Below are 23670 nucleotides of genomic sequence, written 5' to 3'. Positions count from 1 at the left end.
AAATCCATGTATCAGATCAACTGAGGATCTGGCTTCACTTTGAAATCAACTCAATGCTTTGAGTGCTGCAATCTGTCTGACGGATAAATGAGCCGAGACATTTTCTCAGGAGTTTTTTTCCAGCCTGACGGTGAAGACCCATTGAAGGCTTTACTTCTGCTGCTTTTATTTTCAAGCAGGATTACTCTCTGGGTGCGGTGCATCGGTACGTGACCAGCTTCTGATCGCTTCGTTGATGAACATTCAACTTGATCATCCTGATAACCACTGAACACGCCCTAAGAAGTAAGTCTGTTGCGAAAGAATGCGCTAACTTGCTTCACTCCCTTCACTGGTTTCATAGGTGGCAGCTGTGGCCTGGTGTGAGCAATGCAGCATCCAAATCAGAAGCTTGTGGCTTCGTCGTCCGGCTCCAGGGGACCAAGTTTGGAGTGCTGCACTGTCGGAGGTTCCGTCATTGAGATATAATGTTAACACGAGGCTCCATGTGTCCTGTCAGGTGGATGTTGAAGATCCCATGGTATTACTTCAAACAAGAGCAGGGGAGTCCGAGTATCCTAGTTCGAATTTATCCCTCAAGAATCACCATTGAAACAAATTATGTGATCATTCTCTCGTTGCTGTTTGTGGGAACTTGCTTTGAGCAAATCCTGTGTTTCCCGGCGTCATGGGATCCAAAGCACTTCGAGGAAACCTCAGTTTGTAAAAGTGCGATAGACAAGTGAGTCTCTCTTTACCTTTTAATAAAGTGTTAAGGGACATGACAGAGAACAGCGCAGCAGAGGTGTATTTACGGCAGGGGAGTCTTAATTGACCTTGTTTAAAATGGCTCTCAGCAAGTCTTTGAAAACCTGCTGCACAAGAGATTATTAGCAAAGGATTATTAGCACTGTGGTCTGTAAAACCTCAGACACTTCAACTAGTTTATTACTCAAATGTTTTACCCGTGTTTGCGAGATGAACAAAGGACTAATGCAAGTGCATGATTCAACCAAATTTATTTAATAAACAGTAAAATAGTTACCCTTAAGTTATTCCACCAATAACAGTCCCAAGACGGGCGGCACAGTGGCGCAGTGGTTAGCACTGCTGTCTCACGGTGCTGAGGACCCGGGTTCGATCCCGGCCCCGGGTCACTATCCGCGTGGAGTTTGCACATTTCCCCCTGTCTGCGTGGGTCATAGAATCACAGAGTTTATAATGCAGAAGGAGGCCATTCGGCCCATCGAGTCTGCACTGGCCCTTGGAAAGAGCACCCTACTTAAGCCCACACCTCCACCCTATCCCCGTTACCCAGTAACCCTTAGACACTATGGGTAATTTAGCATGGCTATTCCACCTAACCTGCAGTTCTTTGGACCGTGGGAGGAAAATAGAGCACCCGTAGGAATCACACACAGACACGGGGAGAACGTGCAGACTCCGCACAGACAGTGACCCAAGCCGGGAATCGAACCTGGGACCCTGGAGCTGTGAAGCAACCATTGTGCTACCGTGCTGTCCCACCTCCACAACCCCAAAGATGTGCAGGGTAGGTGGGTTGGCCACGCTAAATTGCCCCTTAATTGGAAAAAAGTAATTGGGGTACTCTAAACTTATTTTAAAAGATAAAATTAAATAACAGTCCCAAGACTCTTATTGCTACCTGAGACGATGGACTCGCTTCCTCAGGCTTTTTGTTCACTAAGGTGGGTCTCGCACACTGCTTTCTCCGTCTCTGATCTGTCGTTGAATCTTTTCTGTTACTTCTGCGTGGAGTCTTCAATAGGGAAGGTCCTGGGAATCAATACTCATGCCCTCTCCATGTCATTCCAGAAAGTTCTCTTGTCCCCAGCCAGTGAGGTCACGAGGCAGGGGTCAAACCCAATGGAGGTATTGTTGGCCACTCGGCAGGACACCAGGAAGCTGCACACAGGGGCCCATCTCAAGGTACATTGTTTGCACGTAACCTTGTACCATATAAGGTAACGGCGGGAAAATTGGGTGCCAGACTGTCTAGCTTCATCTAGAAGGCAGGGGAATGGGGATGAGAATACATCAGCCATGATTGAATGGTGGAGCAGTCTCGATGGGCTATGGTTTAATTCTGCTGCTATGCCTTATGGTTTTATGGTCTAACCCAAAACAGTTGATCCATATGAATAGAACCAATAATCTCCTGATGGGTGACTGACAGGGCAGGTCCAGACATGTCCTGCCAGCTCGTCTCAGTTCAGTGTACTTTAACTTGGCCAATCATAAAATCCCCCCCAAGTCCCATCACGCTATTTCTGGAACTGGCTGTGGTTTGATTTAAAATGTCCAGCTCTTAAGTTTCGGTGTCCGAATTTATCGGGCCTAAAAAGCTGGCCTCTGTCCATTTTAGCACATGGCACAGAATTGGAAGTAACTTCTTAGAATGTGTTGTTAATTGGCTGGGATGTAGACAACAGAGGCCGGAACTTTCCGACCGTTCGCTGACGGCAGGATTCTCTGGTCAGACTGGCAGTGCACCCCCTGCCCGCGGGCATGGGGTGTCTTCAATGGGACTTCCCACTGACAGCGGCGCCATCTCCTGCCATTGAGAAACACGCAGCTGGGAGGCGGGAGAATCCTGCCCAGAGAGGAGTAATAAAGGAAGTGTAGCCTGGGAGAATGTGACAGGTGGTGTTAATCAGGCAGCTGCATGGGGAACTCAGCTTTTCACTCAATATACTTTGTTTGTTTTGTGAGAAGGATTAGCAAACTGATTATTAACCGGTTTCAACTGCGCCATGAATGGCCAACAAGCCCTGGGGTGGAATTCTCCAGCCCCGCCCCTGGATCCTCCAGCCCCGCCCCCTGAATTCTCCAGCACCCCCCACCCAGGTGGCGGTCTTTCCCACGGCAGAGGTAGCTTGCCATCGACCACCAGCCGGATTTTCCGGCCCCGCTGAAGTCAATGCCGATTTAGATTCCTCGCCAGTGCTGTCGTCAGGGACCAGCAGATGGGGGGGGGGGGGGGGGGGGGGGGGCTGCTTTGGGAGACCTGGAAGATGCCACCGGCAGGAAGGGCTGGAGAATTCCGCCCTTGGAGTAGGACTTGAACCCAGAGCTTCTGTCTCGGAGGCGGGGACACCGTACCCATTGATCCACAAGACCCCCCTGGGCTGGATTCTCCGATTCTGGGTCTATGTCCCCATGCCAGCGTGGGAACGGTGGCATTAACTGGCACAAAACGGCCACCGATTCCCAGTTTTGCTGGGGGCTAGCAGGACGACAGCATAGAGCATTCGGCTCCAGCTGCCGATACGCGCCGGAGAATTGGCGGGTCTGTGGCCGCACATGCGCACGGCGATGGCCTGCAGCCGGCGGACCTGGCCCGCAAAATAGTACCCCCCCCCTTTGGCCGGCTCGCGCACCACGGACCACCCCAGTGCCCCCAGCCCCCAAAAATGACCCCCCCCCCCTGCCCGCGGATCATCCCTCCCCCGACTGTGGCGGCACTGGACTGAGTCCGCAGCCGCCACTCTGAGTTCCCAATGGATGAGACAGTGAGAGACCCACGCCATCGGGAAGTCAGCCGGGCGGTGGTGGAGCATCGGAGAGACAGGCCTCAGGCAATGTCCTTTGGAGGGGGTGCAGCATCGTGAAATCGGCGCCACTTCCAATTTGGTCGGAAACTAGGATTCACCGGCCGTTCGTCGAATGCGATTACGGGGTCCAGCCCCCTATCTCCATTGACTTGGGCTGAAGGAATAGAGATCTGAATATTGAGGTTTCCAGATAATACCAAGTTGGGAGCCACAGTAAGTTGTGTCATTTGGAATCGGAAGCTTGAGGTCATTCTTGTCTTTATTGCACATAAATTTATTTTCCGGATCTTGAAAATGATGACGAAATTATATGTACCGTACTTTAATGACAACATGAAATTTTAAAAAAGGAAATTGCAACAACTGTAAAACCAAGAACCTATGTTTATATAGTGTTTTGTTCTGCTCTTGACGCGGCATAAGCTGCTTCCTTGATGTGCACTCTGACAAAGGAAGGTTCAGACTTGGAGATAGCTTTAACACATTTATTAAACCATTAACAATTCTCCTACTTGGATTCGACTCTCCTGTTAATCCTGCGATAGCTACTCAGACTGACGAACCAGTCTGCTACAATCCAGGTGGTGGGTGTGATGTGTTTCAAATCAACCCTGTGTACTCACTGAGAGTCTCCACTGGAAAGAGGAAGATCGTGTGTGCTGTGTCCTTTTATATGGGTTGGTGTAATGCCCTCCTGTGGTTGTGTCACCTCTGTGTGTGTCGTGAATGCCCATTGGTCGTGTCCTATCGCACTGACCTATTGGTTGACTGTCTGTGTGTCATGTCTCTGCTGCTCCCTCTAGTGTCCATCTAGTCTATGTGTATTTACATTAACCCCTTGTGTATTTACAGTGATGCATATCACCACATATAGCATCTTTCATAACCACAAGACTTCCCGATATGTTTAACAGCTGGTGAAGTGGTTTTGAGGTGTAATCACAGCTGCAATGGATAAACCAGTTTCAACACAGGAAAGCAATAATGTTAACAAACTGAATTCAGCTGGTGGTTAAAGGATAAATATTGGCCAAGAACTAATTGCAGGATCATCACAGAATTGTTGTGGTGTTGAAGGAGGCCATTTAGCCCATCGTGTCTCTACGAGCTGTCCAACAAGTGTCATTCCCTGCCTTTTCCCTATAGCCCTTGCACACATCAATGGGCCTTGTTTGTGGAGGCAGACCGTACACTGCTCTCCTGGTCTGGCAACGACTCAACTTTTTAATTCTCGTCTTTGATTTTAAACCCCTCTGTCGCTTCACCTCGATCTGTGTCAGTAATCTCCTCCAGCGCGACTATCCTTTGAGATATTTGAACTCCTTCAATTCTGGTCTTTTCTGCATCCCTGATTTTCAAGACTCCGCCTCTGACAATTGTACCTTCGGCTCTTAAGCCCTAAAGTCTGGAATTCCCTCTATCCCTGAACCTTCCCACCTCTCCACTTTTCTCTGTTCCTTTAAGGTACTTTTGAAAGCCTGCCTCCTTTAACCGGTGTTTCGATCCCCTGTTCCGATACCTGAAATGTCTCAGATTAGACTTAGATTAGCCGTGTTATGGGTGCTCTGTGAACCCGGCTTGGTGTTGCTGTTGAATAAATAATGGAGAGGGCTGACATGGGTGATGTGGCTGATATCTTATACAAAGACACTCAGAGGTGTTTGACAAAATGCCTACCATGGGTTGGTGAGCTGATTTGAAGCCCAGCGGATTGGAGCAGCGAGGATACAAAAGTATAATTGGAAAAGAGCAAAACTCAGTGGAGTGAGGGGGGATCGAGTCAGGGTTAAATGAAGCCAAAGACTGAAAGGAAAATCTGTAACAGAACAATGGATGATCTTTAAGGAGGAGATGTTTCAGGTAAAGGCTAGGTATAGTCTAACAAAGGGGAAAGACAGGGAGAAAGAAAGCCAGAGCCCATTGGGTGATGAGGAAAATTGAGAATATGTCGAAATACAGAATTGCTACATTGCAGTAGGAGGCCATTCGGCCCATCGAGTCTGCACCGAAAGCGCATCCTACGGAAGCCCACGCCCCGCCCTATTCCCCATAACCCCATCCAGCCTGCGCATCTTTGGACACTAAAGGCCAATTTGGCATGACCAATCTACCTAATGTGTACTTCTTTGGACTGTGGGAGGAAACAGGAGCACACGGGGGACACAGGGAGAATGAGAAAACTCCACACAGGTCGTCACCAAGGCCAGAATTGTTCCCCAGTCCCTGGTGCTGTGAGGCAGCAGTGCTAACCACTGTGCCACCTCACCGCCCTAGTCAGGTCAATTCTTGTCAGGTGTCAGGTGGATTCTTCAAGCGAGAGTCAGGCCAAATATAATAAATTGAAAGGGGAAGGGATGAGGAAAGGAAGACTGTCAAAGAGGGAGTATGAACACAGAATGTCAATTAACATAAATAAGAATCCAAAAATCTTCTACCTGCGTACAGATAGTAAAGAGTTGGTAAGAGAAGGGGCGGATTACCCAATAATGGAGCTATGTCACCACACCAGCGTGAAAACCGGCGCCAACCACTCTGGCGTCAATGGCCCCCAAAAGTGAGGAATTTACATCTTTCTAGGGGGCGAGATTGATGCCGGAGTGGTTGCCACCCATTTTGCCGGCGCCGAAGGGCTGGCGCAAGTCAGCGCATGCGCGGAGCAGCTGCCATATTTCCACGCATGCGTAGAATGGCCGGTGTATTTCCGCACGCGCGCTGAGATGAGTAAATCACACCGGCGGGACTGGGCAAAACTTGTCGGCCACACAGCCCATCGGGGCCCGGAGAATTGCCTGGGGGGCTGCTGTCAACGGCCACCGACCGGTGTGGTGGGAATCCTGCCAGCCCCCAAAAATGGCGCTGGAGAATGTGGTGATATGCATCACTGTAAATACACAAGGGGTTAAATACACGTAGACTAGATGGGCACTAGAGGGAGCACCAGAGACATGACACACAGACATTCAACCAATAGGTCAGTAAGATAGGACACGACCAATGGGCAGTTAAGATACACACAGAGGTGACACTACCACAGGAGGGCATTACCACCAACCCATATAAAAGGACACAGCACACATGATCTTCCTCTTTCCAGTGGAGACTCTCAGTGAGTACACAGGGTTGATTTGAAACACATCACACCCACCACCTGGATTGTAGCAGACTGGTTCGTCAGTCTGAGTAGCTATCGCAGGATTAACAGGAGAGTCGAATCCAAGTAGGAGAATTGTTAATGGTTTAATAAATGTGTTAAAGCTATCTCCAAGTCTGAACCTTCCTTTGCCAGAATGCACATCAAGGAAGCAGTTTATACTCCGTCAAAAGCATAACAAAACAGAGAATAGGGAAGCCGGCGTCGGGGATGTCGGGTGGCAGCAGGACGGGATTCGCGCCTCCCCCACCGGGGCAGGGTCGGAGAATCCCGGCCAAGATGTGGAGCTTCTTACTGAAAAGTAGATTGCTGTTGTTATGTTCTTGTACAGAGACGAATACTAAGTCGGTGTACGAAAGAACACCTTGGCCGGAATTCTCCCGCAATTGGCGGGACGGCCTGACACCGGCACCAAGAACGGTGCGAACCACTCTGGCGTCGGGCCGCCCAGAAGTTGCGGAATCCTCCGCAATTCCGGGGGCTAGGCCGGCGCCGGCGCCATGCCAACTGGCGCCGAAGGGCCGCCGTGGGCCGGCGTGAGTTGCCGCATGTGCAGAACCGCTGCCGTGTTTCCTGCGCATGCGCAGGGGGGTTTTTCTCTACGCCGGCCATGGTGGAGCCCTACAGAGGCTGGCACGGAGGGAAAGAGTGGCCCCTCGGCACAGGCCCGCCCGCAGATCGGTGGGCCCCGATCACGGGCCAGGCCACCATGGGGGCCCCCCCGAGGCCCGATCCCCCCACGCCCTCCCGAGGACTCCGCAAGCCGTCCTCCAAGCCAGGTCCCGCCTGGATGGACCATGTCCATTTCACTACGGTGGGACTGGCCTAAAACGGGCGGCCGCTCGGCCGATCGGAGCCTGGAGAATTGCCGGGGGAGGGGCCGTTACCAATGGTCCCCGACTGGCGTGGGGTTATCCCCGCCCCCGCTTGAAAACCGGCGCCGGAGAATTCGGCAGCCGGCAGGGGCGGGATTCACACCGCCCCTCGCCGATTCTCCGGCCCGGGGGGGGGGGGGGGGGTTGGAGGTTTCTGCCCCTAATTCAAGACTAGTCAAATTTATTATTGTGTAACAATCTATGAGTTGGAAACGAATGCTAACAAACTGGAACTAACACAAACACAACTAGCCACAGCAAATTCTCCTTCAGACTCCCCCACGTTACAGTGTCACCTGCTGCTACTTGCCTGACACCTAGTGGTCGGAGGCTAAACATATTTACATATTCATTTGCTTATGCATATCACTGCAGCTCTATGCTTAGAGGTGAAGGACAAAGATAGAAGTGTACTTGATGAGTACTTTGTATTGTTGTTTATTAAGGAAGAGGATGCTGTCAACATTTCAGTTGAACTTGGGGTGATTGAGGGAATTGATGGGATGAAAATTGAAATGCCGGATGTACAGGAAAGGCAGGCAATGTTGAGAGTGAACAATTCACCTGGTTTGGATGACTAACATCCAATGAGTGTAAGGACATTCCAGGTAACTGCAGACATATCAGCGTAACCTCAGTGATGGGTAAGACCTCAGAAACAATGACTGGGGGGGGAAAAATCAACAGGCATTTAGAGATGTTCAATTATGAAGAGCCAGCATGGATTTGACTGACTAATTTGGAATTTTTGATGAAATAACAGAGGAGGTTGATGGAAGGAAAAGCAATGGATATTGTCGGTATGGATTTTAAGGAAGGACTTGACAAAGTATTACCAAAAAGGTTGGTTAACAAAATTGAGGCTCATGGACTAGGATGGTCAGTGTCACCTTGCACGAAAAGAAGTAAGGATAGAGAACAATGATCAGCATGGTCGAATTTCGCCCTTGGCGGGCACGCTCGGCGGGCGGATGTGGAAGCGGCTGCAAGTCCCGTTGACGCCCACACCTAATTTGAAAATGCGATATTACGCTGGCTCCCACTTAAGGGGAAGCAAGCATGGATTGCAGCCGAATTGGGTTCGGCGGCAACAGGCACGGGGTGGGTACCCTCTCCGATGGCGGCCCACCATGAACTTCAAACGCGGCCTCCACAGGCTGCAGAAGAATACCCATGAGAACTACGGCAACAGCAGGAGGTCACACCAGATGGAAGGAGAGCTTGGACAGCCAGCAAGTTCTCCGTTTCCCAGGTGACTGCCTCCGAGCCCAGAATGAGGCAGTGACAGCCAACGCCGGCCCTAGGGTTGCTGGCGCCCCGGGCAAGCTGAACTTCGGCGCCCTTGGGGGGGGGGGCGAGGGGGGGGGGGGCGGGGGCGGGGCCGAGGGGGGGGCCGAGGGGGGGCGGGGGCGAGGGGGGGCAGGGGCGGGGCCGGGGCCGAGGGGGGGCGGGGCCGAGGGGCGAGGGGGGGGCGGACGGAGGGGGGACAGAGGACGGAGGGGGGGTGGCGGACGGAGGGGGGGTGGCGGAAAGAGGGGGGGGGACGGAGGGGCCGCCCTGGGGGAGGGCAGCCACCGCGCATGCGCTGGTTGGCACCGGCCCAACTGCGCATGCGCGGGACCCGAGTCTCTGGCGCCCCCTAGCACATGGCGCCCCGGGCGACTGCCCGAGTTGCCGGTACCTTGGGCCGGCCCTGGTGACAGCGAGGAGGGATGGGCTAAGAGAGCGAGATTGTGAAGAGTGCAGCAGAGTGCCACAATGGGCAACACTCTCTCGAGCGGGCACTGCAGAGCACCCCGGATCGGTCGAGGCACCTGAACCTTATCTTCAGAAGGCCGATTGTCCTTTCTACCACGCCCCTCCTGGAAATACGGCAATGGTTGTATCTCTCCTCTGCGTTAGGCCTTGGGTGCCTGAAAGGTATCATCAGCCATCTTTTCAGTGGACAACCTTTGTTGCCAATCGACCACCTATCTGGACAGCCTGGAGCAGCAATGAGACTGGAGACCTACGGGTGACGCAGAAGCCTGGGAGCTGCCCGGGTACCTAGTGCACATCGGTAGGATCTGGGTCCTGTGGTCACACGCAATCTGCACGTTCATCGAGTGCAAGCCCTTTGTGTTCACAAAGATTCCTGGCTGGCCAGCTAGTGCCTTGATGGTCTTGTGGGTATAATCGATTGCTCCCTGTATGCAGGGAAAGCCAGCAATGGCTGTGAAACCTCTCGCCCAATTAGCTTTGCTGACCAGGTCTGTCCGGAAGTGGGTGAATCTGCTCATACATCTGAACCATGTGTCCGTTACCAGCTGTGTGCAGCTGACTGTGATATTCCACAGGGATCGCCCACAGAGCCCTGAAATGATCCGGAGGCATAAAGGTTCAGTGCCACTGTGACTTTAAGAGCCACGTGCATTGGGTGCCCCACCCCACGCAATTGGAGGCTATTTCAAGTCCTGTCATCTGGCAAATTCTCGTGACTCCTTCCCTTCATAGCCAGATCCTCCTACAGCCCTGGACCTCAGTCATGACAAGGTATTTGGACCGTTGCCTATACACCCTGGCAGCTAGATAGGGGCATCTTCTCTAGGGGTAGTCTTCTTGCCCTGCCTGATGGCCCTGACCATCCTGTGCATAGACTTCTGCCCGAGGGAAAGGCCTGCGAGCACCTTGCCGCCTGTGGGCAGCAAGGTGGCACAGTGGTTAGCACTGAGTGCCAGAGACCCAGGTTCGATTCTGACCTTGGGTGACTGTCTTTGAGGCGTTTGCGCATTCTCCCCGTGACTGCGTGGGTTTCCTCCGGGTGCTCCGGTTTCCTCCCAGATGTGCCGGTTAGGTGGATTGGCCATGATCAATGCGCTGTGGGTTTGGGCGATGCGCTCTTTCGGAGGGTCAGTGCAGACCTGATGGACTGAATTGCCTCCTTCTGCACTGAAGGGATTCTGTTCTATGGATGAATCTTCGTTCCCTCTCCTGCGAGGTGCTCTCTGCAGAGTACACATATCCCATCACCTGCTCAGCTAATAGGGCTTACCCGGGCTCAAAGAGTCACAGAGAGACCCAAACCCCAGATATCAGCCAACAGAAACTTTGTTGAGAGCTCGACACTCTAATGAAGCCGACACACAAAACATACTACAGAACACCACCAAACCCCAACCCCACAAATGCCTAACTCCTCAACCATTGTCGTTAGCAGGGGCCCTTTTACCCTGCTCTTAAAATAAAAAAGATCAATTCCACTTTGGTCGCCCGCCCATGTTGTCTGTGTGACAAGCTTAATATCACACTGGCAGTGTTAAATTATGGGCAATTGCGGTTTTAACCCCCTTAATCACCCGTCTAATTATCCCCGGGCACGTGCCCAATCTGTGCCTGTGCCCACCTAGCTAATAAAACGCAGGTGCACGATGTTGCCAGGATGCGCGCCTGACATCACCACACGCTATTTAACAGAATTCCGGGTCAGGTGCGCACCCAACCCGGGAAATGAAAAATTCTACCCATAATAAATAGCTGTTTCCGGCGGATTGGATGATAATAGGCATTGGTGGGTTCTCTGGATTTGGATTTGGATTTGTTTATTGTCACGTGTACCGAGGGACAGTGAAAAGTATTTTTCTGCAAGCAGCTCAAACAGATCATTTAGTACATGGGAAGAAAATAAAATAAAAAGAATATACATAATAGGGCAACACAAGGTACATAGACACCGGCATCGGGTGAAGCATAGAGGAATGTAATATTAATCAGACCAGTCCATAAGAGGGTCATTTAGGAGTCTGGTAACAGTGGAGAAGAAGCTGGTTTTGAATCCTTTCGTGTGTGTTGTAGACTTTTGTATCGCCTGCCGATGGAAGAAGTTGGAAGAGTGAGCAAGCCAGGTGGGAGGGGTCTTTTATTGTGCTGCCCGCTTTCCCCAGGAGCGGGAGATGTAGATAGAGTCAATGGATGGGAGGCAGGTTCATGTGATGGACTGGGCGGTGTTTACGACTCTCTGAAGTTTTTTGCAGTCTTGGGCCAAGCAGTTGCCATACCAGGCTGTGATGCAGCCCGATAGGATGCTCTCTATAGTGCATCTGTAAAAGTTGGTCAGAGTCAATGTGGACATGCTGAATTTCCTTTGTTTCCTGAGGAAGTATAGGCACTGTTGTGCTTTCTTGGTGGTAGCATCAACGTCGATAGACCAGGACAGATTTGTGGTGATGTGTACCCTGAGGAATTTGAAGCTGTTAACCATCTCCACCTCATCCCCATTGATGCAGACAGGGCTGTGTACAGTACTTTGTTTCAAGGTTCAAAGCTGGCACCATCACTTCTGTGCTCTATATAACTGTAACACAGGCCTTTTTACATTAGTTGACGTAAGGAATATAGGGGGCTCAGATTTCAGGTTTAGAGCAAGAGATGCAAGGGAGATGTGGGGAAGACCTTTCTAGGCAGTGATTGGTTATAACCTGGGGCTCCCTGACTCCAAGTATGGTGGAAGAGATGGTGAATTATTCCAAAAATAAATTGATTAGGTACTCGAGAGAAATCAATTGGCAGGGGCTATGGGGAGAGGATTGGGACTGACCAGATTGATCTCCAGCAAGCTGACAGAATCGATGGGCCGAATGGCCTCCTTCTGTACCATAAACTGTAACCTTTATGATTCGATGACAGAAAACCTGGAAATATATTAAGCGGTGAGGGTGATATTCCAGGATGTAGTCAGGAATGGTGAAATGGGCTGATGTATGGCAGTTTAATTTTTTTTCAAAAACATATCAAAAACATAAAATAAAACCGTATTAACAACAACAAAAAGAAATAACACAATAACCCCCAAATCCAACCCCCCCCCCTCCCCCCCCCCCCCCCCAGTAACTACAAAAATAAGAAATAGATAAGCACCCGGCATATTCAATAAACACATATACACATTTCTCCCTTCCCCCGCAACAAACTCCCCCCCCTTCCTCTCCCCCCCTCCCCCCCCCCCGGGTTGCTGCTGCTGCCGGCCTATTTTCCTACCGTTCCGCCAGGAAGTCCAGGAAAGGCTGCCACCGCCTAAAGAACCCCTGTACTGATCCCCTCAGGGCAAATTTCACCCTCTCCAATTTGATGAACCCCGCCATATCGTTGATCCAGGCCTCCACGCTTGGGGGCCTCGCATCCTTCCACTGAAGAAGAATCCTCCGACGGGCTACTAGGGACGCAAAGGCCAGAACACCGGCCTCTTTCGCCCCCTGCACTCCCGGCTCCACTGCAACCCCACAAATTGCGAGTCCCCAACCTGGTTTGACCCTGGATCCTACCACCCTCGACACCGTCCTTGCTACCCCCTTCCAAAATTCCCCCAGAGCTGGGCATGCCCAGAATATATGTCATGGTTCGCTGGGCTCCCCGAGCACCTAGCACACCTGTCTTCACCCCCGAAAAAACTACTCATCCTCGTCCCGGTCATGTGGGCCCTGTGCAGCACCTTGAACTGTATGAGGCTAAGCCTCGCACAGGAAGAGGAGGAATTCACTCTCTCCAGGGCATCCGCCCACGTCCCCTCCTCAATCTCCTCACCCAGCTCTTCTTCCCATTTACCCTTCAGCTCCCCCACCGAAGCCTCATCCACCTCCAGCATGACGTGGTACACGTCCGAAATCCTCCCCCCCTCCAACCCACACCCCCGAGAGCACCCTGTCCCGTACCCCACGTAGGGGCAGCAGAGGGAACCCCTCTACCTGCCACCTGGCAAACGCCTTAACCTGCATGTCCCTAAACATGTTCCCCGGGGGAGCCCAAACTTCCCCTCTAACTCCCCCAAACTCGCAAATCTCCCATCCACAAACCGGTTCCTCAACCTCCTAATACCTACCCTATGCCAGCCAAGAAACCCACCATCGATGCTCCCTGGAACAAACCGGTGGTTCCCCCGTATCGGGGACTCCATCGAGCCCCCCACCTCCCCCCTATGCCGTCTCCATTGCCCCCAAATTTTGAGGGTAGCCGCCACCACTGGGCTCGTCGTATACCTCGTTGGAGGGAGCATCAACGACGCCGTTACCAGCGCCTCCAGGCTCGTGTCCATGCAGGACGCCATCTCGATCCTCTTCCATGCTGCCCTTGCCCCGTCCATTACGCACTTACGCACCATCGCTGCGTTGGCAGCCCAATAGTACCTACAGAGGTTGGGCAACGCCAGCCCCCCCCCCCCCCTATCCCTGCCCCGCTCCAAAAACACCCTTCTCACCCTCGGAGTCCCATGCGCCCATACAAATCCCGTAATACTCCTATTGACCCTCCTAAAAAAGGCCTTCGGGATAAGGATGGGGAGGCACTGGAACAGGAACAAAAACCTCGGGAGCACCGTCATCTTGACGGACTGGACCCTGCCCGCCAGCAACAGCGGCAACATGTCCCATCTTTTAAACTCCTCCACCATTTGCTCCACCAACCTTGTGAGGTTGAGCTTGTGCAGGGCCCCCCCTGCTCCCAGCCACCTGGACTCCTAGGTACCGAAAGCTCCTCCCCGCCCTTTTCAGTCGGAGCCTACCAATCCCCTCCTCTTGATCCCCCGGCGAACGACGAACAGCTCACTCTTACCCAGGTTGGGCTTGTACCCAGAAAATCCCCCAAATTCCCTAAGAATCGTCATCATTCGGGCATTCCCCCCGCTGGGTCCGCCACATACAGCATCAAGTCATCTGCGTATAATGACACTCGGTGCTCCTCCCCACCCTGCACCAGACCCCTCCAATTCCTTGACTCCCTCAACGCCATGGCCAGGGGCTCAACTGCCAACGCAAATAGCAAGGGGGACAGGGCCTTCTCCGCGTCTAATGCCACCACTATCTCCGCCTCCCCTTCTACCGCCGGCATCATTATATCATTCAGAAGCCTAGGTATATTGGTGTTCAGCTGCCTTCCCTTCACAAACTCCGTCTGGTCCTCATGAATGACCCCCGGCACACAGTCCTCTACCATTGTGGCCAAGATCTTCGCCAACAGCTTGGCATCCACATTTAACAACGAGATCAGCCTATATGATCCACACTGCAGGGGGTCCTTGCCCCGTTTAAGGATCAAGGAAATCAGCGCTCGTGACATAGTCGGGGCAAAGCCCCCCCTCCCTTGCCTCGTTAAAGGTCCTAACCAACAGGGGGCCCAGCACATCTGCATACATTTTGTAAAATTCGACCGGAAACCCATCCAGCCCCGGTGCCTTCCCCGACTGCATGCTACCTATCCCTTTGATCAGCTCCTCCAGCTCAATCGGCGCCTCCCCCCCCCCCCCCCCCCCCCCTCCACCTGTCCCTCCTCCACCTTCGGAAATCTCAGCCTGTCCAAAAAGCGCCCCATTCCCCCGCGCCTCCACCTGGGGCTCGGACCGGTACAATTCCCCATAAAAGTCCCTGAAGACCCCATTAATGTCTACCCCCCTTCGCACCACATTGCCTCCCCTATCCGTCACTCCACCAATCTCCCGAGCCGCGTCTCGCTTACGGAGCTGATGCACCAGCATCCTACTCGCCTTCTCCCCATATTCGTACACCGCTCCCTGTGCCTTCCTCCACTGAGCTTCCGCCTTTCCGGTGGTCAGCAAGTCGAACCTGGCCTGAAGGTTACGTCGCTCCCTCAACAGTCCCTCCTCCGGAGCCTCCGCGTATCTCCTGTCCACCCTCACCACCTCCCCCACCAACCTCTCCCTCTCTCTTTGCTCTCCCCTCTCCCTAAGGGCTCGGATGGAAATCAACTCCCCTCTAACCACCGCCTTCAATGCCTCCCAAACCGTCCCCACCCGGACCTCCCCATTATCATTGGCCTCTAAGTACCTCTTGATACACCCCCGAACCCGCCCGCCCACCTTCTCATCCGCCAGCAGTCCCACCTCCAGGCGCCAGAGCGGGCGCTGGTCCCTCTCCTCCCCCAGCCCAAGGTCTACCCAGTGCGAGGCGTGGTCTGAAATGACTATGGCCGAATACTCGGCATCCTCCACCCTCGAAATCAGCCCCCTGCTCAGGACAAAAAAATTGATCCGGGAGTAGGCTTTATGCACGTGGGGAAAAAATGAATACACTCTGGCCCTCAGCCTCGCGAACCTCCATGGATCCACCCCTCTCATCTGGTCCATAAACTCCCTCAACACCTTAGCCGCGGCAGACTTCCTGCCCGTCCTGGACATGGATCGATCCAATGGGGGATCCAGCACTGTGTTAAAGTCCCCCCCCAATATCAAGCCCCCCGTCACTAGATCCCGAATGCGGCCCAACATGCGCCGCATAAAACCCGCATCGTCCCAGTTTGGGGCATAGACTTTCACCAGCACCACCCGCTCCCCTTTCAACTTGCCGCTCACCATCACATACCTCCCTCCACTGTCAGCCACCACCTTTGACGCCTCAAACGACTCCCTTTTTCCCACCAGAATCGCCACCCCCCCGATTTTTTGCAACCAGCCCCAAATGAAACACCTGGCCTACCCAGCACTTCCTCAGTCTAACCTGGTCCGCCATCTTCAGGTGCGTCTCCTGGTGCATAGCCACGTCCACCTTCAGCCCCTTCAGGTCCGTAAACACCAGGGTCCGTTTGACCGGCCCATTCAGCCCCCTCACATTCCAAGTTATCAGCCGGATCAGATGGCTCCCTGCCCCCCTCCCCTGCCGACTAGCCATAACCCGTCCCCTGCCCGCCCCAGGCCAGCGCCCCTCGCTCAACCCGTTCCCCACAGCGGCAAACCCCCACCCCGGCCCCCCCTGCAGACTCCAGCTCCTTCCTGCCCATTTCAGCAGCAACCCGGTACCCTCCCCCCCCAGGCTAGGACCCCTCCCAGCCGCGTTACACCCGCCATAGCACTCCCGTGAGCCAGCTAACTTCTGCTGACCCCGGCAGCTCCTGCCACACCTCCGGCCCCTCCCAACGTGGGGCTACTCCTCCTCCCCCAGACCCATCAGCAGACCCTCCTGCTCCCCCTCCCGCTCTTGCGCGGGAAAAAAGCCCGCGCTTCTCAGCTCCGACCCCGCCCCCATCCACCCTCAGCGCGGGAAGCAGAAGAAAAGCCCGCGCTTTCCCTCTGCCCGACCTCGCCCCCGGAAAAAAAGACAGCACCCCACCCACCCTAGAAACAACACACAACCAGCTTAAAACAGCATGAAACAGCATAAAACAGAGACCCTTCCCACCAAACGTTAACACAGTTCTTTACAAACCCCCGACCCTCAGTCAGAGTCCAACTTCTCGGCCCGCACAAAGGCCCACGTCTCCTCCGGGGACTCAAAATAAAAGTGCCGGTCCTTGAATGTGACCCACAGACGTGCCGGCTGTAACATGCCAAACTTCACACCCTTTCTGTGGAGCACTGTCTTCGTCCGGTTGTAACCGGCCCTCCGCTTGGTCACCTCCGCACTCCAGTCCTGGTAGATCCGCACTACAGTGTTCTCCCACTTGCTGCTCCGCTCCTTCTTGGCCCACCTAAGCACGCACTCCCAGTCAGCGAACCGGTGGAACCGCACCAGCACCGCCCGTGGCGGCTCATTCGGTTTGGGCCTCCTGGCCAGTATTCTGTGGGCCCCCTCCAACTCCAGGGGCCCCTGGAAGGACCCAGCTCCCATCAGCGAGTTCAACAAAACGACCACATAGGCCCCAGGTCTGACCCTTCCAGCCCCTCCGTTTGGCCCAGGATCCGCAAATATTTCCGCCTCGACCGGTTCTCCATCTCCTCGAACCGCTCCTGCCACTTCTTGTGCATCTCAACCTTTACCGTGAGGGCCGCGGCCTCATCCTCTCTTTCGGTGGCTTGTTGTCGGAGCTCCCGGATCTCCACCCCCTGGGCTGTCTGCATCGCCAGCAGCTTGTCCGTATTCACCTTCAGCGAGTCCAGCAGCTCCACTTTGAGCTCCTGAAAACAGCGCTGGAGAGTCTCCTGCTGCACCTGCGCCCACTGCCTCCATTCCTCGAGGCCTCCGCCGGCCGCCATCTTGATTCTCTTCCCCTGCTTTTTCTTAGGCGCTGCCACCGCTATTATGCTGGCCCCGCTCCTGGTCAAGACCATAGACTACTGGGGATCCGCTGCAGACACCTTCCCATGTCAGGAACCGTCGAGCAAGTACCGCTGGGGGCCCTTAAAAGAGCCCAAAAGTCCGTTCCTGGCAGGAGCTGCCGAACGTGCGGTTTAGCTCCGCATAGCCGCAACCGGAAGTCCATGGCAGTTTAATTTTAATAGAGAGCTGTGTGCAGTGCCGCATGCTGAGAGGTATATTGAGAAGAGGCAATGTAATGTAAATAAGGAGAGAAATGGTTTCCATTTGCAGGAGGGTCGATAACAGATTTAAATATTGGGTTGCATCCCTTCCATCTCATCCAGAAGCTCCGGGTTCGAGTCCCACCCCAGGATTTGATAGTCAATGAAAGCGAGTCCATACCGTGGCCAAACAGGTTGAGTATGTCAACTTGCAAACCCTTCCAAACCAGCTTGAGGCACTCTCAATTACGACACGAAAGTTAGGTCAGTAATCAAAGGCTTTAATAAGCAGTGGACAATGGCAGCCTCCATGAGAAGTGTGCTCGCAAAATGGAGTCTCATCTTAAGTACTGTTTCCCAGGGGGCGTAGCCAGAGGCGGAGTCCCCCAGGGTTCCAAGCCTCTTAAAGGGGCAAGGTATTCCGATCATCACACAGCTGATGGCTGGTGGTAAGGGCAGGAGAGACTCCTTGTCAACCATGTTTGACGTGGCGTGGCTCCTCCTCAAGCTATAAGCCTCCCTGGCGACAGACCTGTTCCGCGGATTGTTAGCTATGGAAAGCGCTAGGTGCGGGAAGCAAATTGAGTTTGAATAGGAGTGAGCAGAAGAGAAATGTTTTGATTCTCAGGTTGCAATGACCTGGGATGCAGCGTCGGAAAGGTAATGGATTCAATCAGAACTTTCAAAAGGAAATTTGAGATACGCTCAAAAAGAAATAGAAAATTCAGCCTGCTGGGGAAGAAGTAGGGGAGTGGCACTAATTAGATTGCTTTTGGAAAGAGCTAGCATATTAATAATGGGCCGAGTGACCTCTTTCTCTGCTGCAATATCCTATGATTCCACCAGTTTGCATAGTTACTGCATTTACCTCCCCATCAAGGCTCAAATTGTTTAATTTATCCACAAATGCTTACATTTTAGTGTTGGCAACAGTAGAACACTGCCCCGTGGTATCAGCATGTTAGTACATTGAACAGTGGGGGATTTCTGATGAGCCGTGATCTCATTGAATTGTGGAACTTGTTCAAGGAGCTCAATGGCCTATTGCTGTTCCTATTTTGTTTGGCTAAGTGTCAGGGTAAGTGGATGATGAGTCATTTCATGCGCACTTTCCAATGGCTGCATTGCAAAAAAAACACCCGTTCACAGAAACCTGGGTGGCGATCCACTCTTTGCTTTCTCTCTGTGATGTGTTCCTGCTGGCGGAGAAATTAGACTACAGTGCCCTCTCCCACAGACAACGTGCCCAGCGTTGAGGCACCCATATCCCAAACCCCAGCTCTGCGTGGCCGGGACGTGGTCGTTCACATGTCTGGAGCAATCGCACTCCTCACGACTCAGTCACGGGAGGAGACTCGCAGGAGGACACCGGAAATGAAGAGGTCAAACAACCCAAAACACTGCGGATGCTGGAATCCGAAACAAGAACAGAGGATGCTGGGAAAACCCAGCAGGTCTGGCAGCATCTGTAAGGAGAGAAAGCAGATTCTTTTGGCTCTTCGTCTGAACTGGAGAGAGGGAGAAGGTGTGAGAGCCATTAGAAATTGCAACAAAAAGTAGCAACTTTTAGAACAAAATACAGATGGCCTGGTTGGGCGTGGCGGTGGCAGAGGGGGGGGGGGGGTGGGTAGGTTTGCATTGAAACAATACATAGAACATAGAACAGTACAGCATAGAACAGGCCCTTCGGCCCTCGATGTTGTGCCGAGCAATGATCACCCTACTCAAACCCACTTATCCACCCTATACCCGTAACCCAACAATCCCCCGCCCCTTAACCTTACTTTTAGGACACTACGGGCAATTTAGCATGGCCAATCCACCTAACCCGCACATCTTTGGACTGTGGGAGGAAACCGGAGCACCCGGAGGAAACCCACGCACACACGGGGAGGACGTGCAGACTCCGCACAGACAGTGACCCAGCCGGGAACTGAACCTGGGACCCTGGAGCTGTGAAGCATTTATGCTAACCACCATGCTACCGTGCTGCCTTGTGTGGGACATTTTCAAAAAGTGGTTGAAGGTGGAGGAGATAGTTCGCAATCTAAAGCTGCCAAACTCAACGTTGAGAACGGAGGGCTGCAACCTGCCCAACCGGAAGATGAGATGGTGCTCCACCAGCCTTGCGCCCGGCTTCACTGGAACATTGCAGCAGACCGAGAACGGAGAAGTGGGCACGAGAACAAAGTGCCGAGTTAAAAGACCCAACCCTTCAATCGCTACCTGCCCTACATGTGACAGAGTCAGTCATTGGACTTATCAGCCATCCCTGAACCCATCAAAGCAGAACAGAAGCAAGTCACCCTCGACCCTGAGGGAGGGTTGTCATAGATCATAGTTATCATTGAATTTACAGTGCAGAAGGAAGCCATTTGGCACATCGAATCTACACTGGCCCCTTAAAGAGCACCCTACCTAAGCCCACATCTCCACACTATCCCAGGGCCCGGCGAGCACCTCGGCGGAAGAGGAGGTGGATCCCATGCCAGTGCCTCCCACAGTGGAGGTGCGGGAATATCTCAGCACTTCCGAATCCCCCCATCTGACACTGGCACGTCTCATGGGCAGCAGGCAGCACAGGGGGACATGTTGCCACCTGTGACATCTTTAAGTTGACTGGGCCCATCCAGGTTCAGGCCCCCCAGCGGACACTTGCCGAAGGCATCACAGGAAAGGGGGCAAGACAGACAGCAGGCTGACTCCACTTCTGATGTGCTGTCTGGGGTGACACCTAAAAGAAGCGGTCGGCCACGGAAAACTAGGAAGATAAATGACAATTCAAGTTGGCAGTATGGAGTTGATAGTAAGGGTGAAGAGCACTCATATTGTAAATAGTCACAATTGAACACTTTTTCACCAGCAGTCCAACCTGCCTCTAACCTCTGGCTCAAGGGTGTGAAGGATGAGATGGGGCTGGATGTTACATGGCAGCCTTGTGGGTCGGGAGGGGGAGGGGCATATTAACGTCCCACATGGTTACACCCTCAGCTAGAAGTAGCAGGACACGGGACCAGCAGTCCGCAGTGTGAGCCCACCTTGTGTGACACCATCCCCAGTGAGTGAGCCCTAACCGTTCACCATCTCCTGCAACCCCCACTTCCCCCAACCCCAAAATATTTGGGCCTGTCAGAAGGAAGGGCCAGCACCAATCAGGGATCATCCGGGGGGACAGTGGTATGTTATCCTAAAGACAGGAGGTCAGACTTTGTCAGGCAATGAGGAGCAGCCATAGCTCATCTCACAGCGAGTCATCATCATCCTCCGTCCCATGGACAGGACCCGCCCATACTGCCTGCCCAACGCCGACACACTGTGGTGATGCTGGTATGACCCACAGAGGGGGGAGGGAAGAGAGAGACAGAGAGCGTTAGAAAGATGAGGATTCTCTTGACCATCCAATTCACCAGGTTACATGACCACCCTGAGTTGTACTGCTGCACCACCCTCAACATGTTCCCCCCCCCCAACCAGCCCCTTTGAGATGACGTAGTCCACACTGCATCCCTATCCCCATCAAATCCCGGCCTATGATGTGAGGAGCCTCACCACCTGTCTCTGCTAACAGGGGTAACGGTGGCTGTCGCAACCAGTGTTAGCGTTTGGCGCCTGTCCTGTTTCTCCCAGTGAGGTCTACTGTAGGTCTCTTCGCTGGGCGGGCCTTGTACTATCCTGCCAGGAGGATGGCAACTAGTTGTGTGGTGGAGACATTCATACTGTGCAGCCACTTGACTCCCTGTTAAGAGCCTGGTGTGCGGGCAGGTCCTACAGGTGGGGGTGAACAAGGGATCTGTGCATTTGCTGGGACCTTACCTGCAGTTTTGTACACAATTGGTGACAGGGAGTTGGTCAGGTTTCCATTCAGGGGCGGGATGGATGGGATCAGGGGTGCAGTGGACAGGCAGTGCTTGGAGACAGCTTGTGATCCTCAGGGGTGGTCTTGCTAGTGGTGTCACTGGTGAGGTTTTTACTCTGAGAGGGGCAGTGTACCAGGGAGAGTTGCAGAGGACACGGTGCACGTTTCCTTTGTTTGGGGTGAGCTCTGCTAATCATCTGCTTCCTGTGCTGTGGGTTGCGCTTCTTTTTTTAACAAACAATTCTATTGAGGTATTTTAGGCATATAGAAAAAGTGACATTGTACAGTACAAAAAAAGAGAAATCAAGACACAAATTACAAAATGAACATAGTGCAAACCACGGACCTCCCTCAATATCTCCCTACTCTACTCTACTCTACCCTTGCCCCCCCCCAACTCCCCCCCCCCACCTCTCCCCTCCCCTCTGCTGACGCTTACTCCTCTGCGAAGAAGTCAATAAATGGCTGCCACCTTCGGGCGAACCCCAGTAGCAAACCTCTCAACGTGAACTTGACTTTCTCTAGGCCAAGAAAGCTCGCCATGTCCGATAGCTTTACCTCAGCCCTCAGGGGCTTTGAGTCCCTCCGTGCTAACAGTATTCGTCGCTGGGCTACCAGGGAAGGAAAGGCCAGAACGTCGGCCTCTCTCTCTTCCTGGACTCCCGGGTCCTCCAAAACCCCAAAGATTGCCACCTCCGAGCTCATTACCACCCCAGTTTTCAACACCCGGGACATGACATTTGCGAATCCCTGCCAATACCCCCTGAGTTTAGGGCACAACCAGAACATGTGTACATGGTTAGCCGGCCCTCCGGCACATCTAGCACACTTGTCCTCCAGCCCGAAGAATCTGCTCATCTGGGCCACCGTCATGTGGGCCCGGTGCACACACTTAAACTGGATCAGGCCGAGCCTGGCGCATGTTGCGGTCGTGTTTACTCTGCTCAGGGCTTCTGCCCAAATACCGTCCTCCAGCTCCCCTCCCACTTAAGCTTCAGGTCCTCGGTCTGCGTATCCTCAGCTCTCATTAGCTCCTTGTAGACGTCTGAAACTCTACCCTCTCCCACCTCTCCCCTAGAAACTACCCTGTCCTGCCTCCCCTTCAGCGGGAGACGTGGGAAGGACGGCACCAGTCTGCGCACAAAATCCCTCACCTGCAAGTATCTAAAGTCGTTACCTCTCGCCAGCCCAAACTTCTCCTCCAGCGCCCTCATGCTCGGAAAGCTTCCTTCCAGGAACAGATCCCCCACCTCACAATCTCTGCCCTCCTCCACAGTCGATATTCCACAGTTCCACAGGGCAAATCGGTGGTTGCCGCAGATTGGGGTCCACACCGATGCTCTTACCTCCCTTACATGCCTGGCCCCGGATCCGAAGAGCCCCCACCACTATCGGGCTGGGAGTACCTTGCCGGCGAATGCCGCCAAGGCGCCGTGACCAGGGCTGCTAAGCTAGTGTTCCTGCACGAAGCAGCCTCCTTCCGCTCCCAAACCGACCCCGCACCCACCATCCATTTCCTTATCATCGCTATGTTGGCCGCCCAGTAATAGTTACTGAAGTTCGGCAACGCCAGCCCCCCTTCTCCTCTGTTCCTTTCAAGCATCATCCTCTTCACCCGCGGGGACTTCACTGCCCATACAAATCCCAGAATAATTTTATTCAGCCTCTTAAAGAAGGACCACGGGATAAGATGGGGAGACACTGAAAAACAAACAAGAACCGCGGGAGAATCGTCATCTTAACAGTCTGCACCCTCCTTGCCAATGATAGTGGGAGCACATCCCACCTCCGGACCTCCTTCCTCACCCGTTCCACCAGTCGGGACAGGTTGAGCTTATGCAACCTGCCCCAGTCCCGTGCCACCTGAATCCCCAAAACTCTCCCCCACTAGCATGAACGGCAACCCCTTCAGCCTACTCTCCTGCCCCCTCGCCTGAATTACAAACAGCTCGCTCTCAGCCATGTTCAGTTTGTATCCGGAGAACCGGCCAAATTCCCTCAGGGTTGCCATAATACCGTCC

The 23670-nt window shown here is 53.4% G+C and overlaps 1 protein-coding gene across 1 annotated transcript in view; it reads left to right on the top strand.

Moving 5' to 3' along the window:
* Nucleotides 1-215: 215 nt before the first annotated feature.
* Nucleotides 216-23670, top strand: part of fut7 (fucosyltransferase 7) — a 70888-nt gene continuing 47433 nt past the window's right edge. The window contains exon 1 of the mRNA XM_038782529.1: nucleotides 216-285. The gene's annotated coding sequence lies outside the window, so the exon portion shown is untranslated. The remainder of the gene's footprint in view (nucleotides 286-23670) is intronic.

The sequence above is a fragment of the Scyliorhinus canicula genome, chromosome 21 (genome assembly GCF_902713615.1).
Source record: "Scyliorhinus canicula chromosome 21, sScyCan1.1, whole genome shotgun sequence".
Taxonomy (NCBI): domain Eukaryota; kingdom Metazoa; phylum Chordata; class Chondrichthyes; order Carcharhiniformes; family Scyliorhinidae; genus Scyliorhinus; species Scyliorhinus canicula.
This window is presented reverse-complemented; position numbering and strand designations above follow the sequence as displayed.